This window comes from Penaeus vannamei, chromosome 7 (genome assembly GCF_042767895.1).
Source record: "Penaeus vannamei isolate JL-2024 chromosome 7, ASM4276789v1, whole genome shotgun sequence".
NCBI classification, from domain to species: domain Eukaryota; kingdom Metazoa; phylum Arthropoda; class Malacostraca; order Decapoda; family Penaeidae; genus Penaeus; species Penaeus vannamei.
In genome coordinates, this window is record NC_091555.1 from 42,197,967 (window position 1) to 42,200,466 (window position 2,500).

The following is a 2,500-nucleotide window of genomic DNA, read 5'->3' on the forward strand; positions in this document are numbered from 1 at the left end:
ATTATATAAAATGGTAAATATACACAATCCTAACAACTTTTCCCAAACATATTCACAGTGAGCATCTACCACTTTTATAATACATTATGCTGTACAAGTTCTTCCAAGGTATATATCTTGGCACAGTGTCTCTTATTATTGTACTATAGTATATGTTGTGTCTAAACAGGAACTGCTTTACTTATATCTGCAGCTGCATTTATTTATTTGATCACATATCATGTTGCTAGGTTTTCCTAGACATTTTAAATGAGTGGCTCTCAACTAAACAGGATGAGATGAGTGGACTTACTGGATCAATCAACACCATGGTAATAAAGAAATGACAAACTGTGATGTGTGTACATTAAAAAGAGGGACCTGATTCCACAGATGACAGATCCAGGAGTATAAAAATAAACTAAAAGAACATAATATTCTTTATGTTATATTTGTGCCGATCCATGAAAAGGCAAAGAAAGTGTCAGACTTCATTGCTTTATTGATTTCATGGGATGTTTATAGTCAGAGCCATAACAGTCACATACCTTGCAGTAATATACAAGAGACAATATACAAGCTGCTTTGGTTTATACAAGATACAACCAATTCTGATTATCTATGCTTGTTTATAGAATTTGTATTTCTTAAAGTCAACCATTATTTTTCGGTACCTATTTTTCACAGCAAATATCACCAACATCTAAATATATTGGAGATATACTGACCTACAAATCTACAGAGCATAAACAATCCATTTTGAAAACACCAACAGAAAAGAATTTAATGAAATATCATGCTTTTCCTCTATTCAACATTTTCAGAGTTAAAAAATAAAAGATTTTTCATATCCACAATGTTTCTTTTCTAAAACAGTTATCCTATATAGAAAACAAACACGCTGCTTTCATATTTTTCTCAAAATATTTAATAACATTTTACTGCATTTTTCAGAAACTTAATCAGTTTAATCATGTGGTTCTTATCATGACCAAATATATTCATGATAATAAATTACATCACCAACATAAATAAGAATCAAATATTTCTAAGCTATTTAAATATAATTATACTTATGAAATGGCTCAATCAAGTACCGAAAAAAAAGTCTTATATGTATGCTTTATCTAATAGTATATTTCTATAATTCAACAATATACAGCATGTGCTGATTCATATATTGTGATATGTTCAACTGTTAAATCATTTTTGCCTTCGACACAGATAAACCTCGGAGTTAGGTCATATCAGACTGGAATGTAATAGTAAGTATAACACATGTATCTATTAATTATATCTCTATAAATATATATATAGTGCCTATTACTACCTAGTAAGTACTACTAAGACCCCTACCACAGAATGTTAGCAGTACTAATACAATAAAACTAGAAAAAAAATAGTATCTCTTGCCACCATAAAAATATTATTATTCCTTCCCCTTTTCTCATCTGTTGAAACTGCCCCTGCCCAGCCTCCTAGAAAAAAGAAAATTTCTCTGAATCCATGACCCAACAACCAGATTGGAATGAATCAGTTTGGCTTTATTTGGCTCATAATCTGAATATAAAAACCTTAAAAGCAAATACCATCTTCCCATGCAAATTGGAATCTTGAAGATACTAAGCCACATTTACTTCATGTATATGGCCTAACTGATTACACAAACAAACAAACCGCATTACAAATATGCATATACACTTTCAATAATGGGTCCACAAAGTATTTATCGTTTGCCACGTCTTATATAAAAGATCTTCCTTCATTTTGTAATAAAATGCTGATGATCTCCACATTAGTCATGGTAGAGTGAGTTCCACATTTAGCATGCAAATTCATGTGAATATAATTGAACTTGTGTTAATTAAATACACATTTCCTTCCTGATGGCATATGAAAACAATCTACAAACTTAGTCACCTGTCATTCAACTTTCAAGAGCCGATTATAAATTGAGAGAAAATGTGAACTACAAAATTAATAAACTGATCTCCTATTGAATGTTTATCTCACTGGAGAAATAATATATGTTTATTTTTCGTATTTGATCATATTCCTGGAATTTCTGATGTGACCCGTCTAGTTAGCCCGTTAATTTTACTCAATTACCCATTTCTTATTCGCTTCAAAAACACTTAAGGCTTGTGAGTACCTCCCAAATAGAACTTTCTTTCGACTAACCCTTGAAAAAAGACTACAGACAGAAGCCAAAAAGACCCTAATGGTGTCCAGGATGCACGGCAGATAAGGGAGCATTGAAATAGGCTAGCTGGCAACCAGCCCTCCGCGCAACAGGCAACTACCAAAACAAATCGAAATTTGTCCCAATTTCCTCCTATTTCCCTCGGTCAGCTCAGTCTGGCGGTGTTTCGGAGTGCAAGGGAGATTGGGTGTCACTTCCCAGGGCCCCGAACTCGGCTGGCGCTGGGCTTTGTGGCGAGAAAAAGGTGTTATTTATACCCCGAAATACGGCCGTGTGGCAGCCATCTTGGACTCGGCCGCCCTGGCCCCGATCGTTTCT

The 2,500-nt window shown here is 34.0% G+C and overlaps 1 protein-coding gene across 1 annotated transcript in view; it reads right to left on the reverse strand.

Moving 5' to 3' along the window:
- Positions 1 to 2,500, reverse strand: part of LOC113822392 (Myosin binding subunit) — a gene marked incomplete at its 3' end in the record, with an annotated part of 123,232 nt that overhangs the window by 120,318 nt on the left and 414 nt on the right.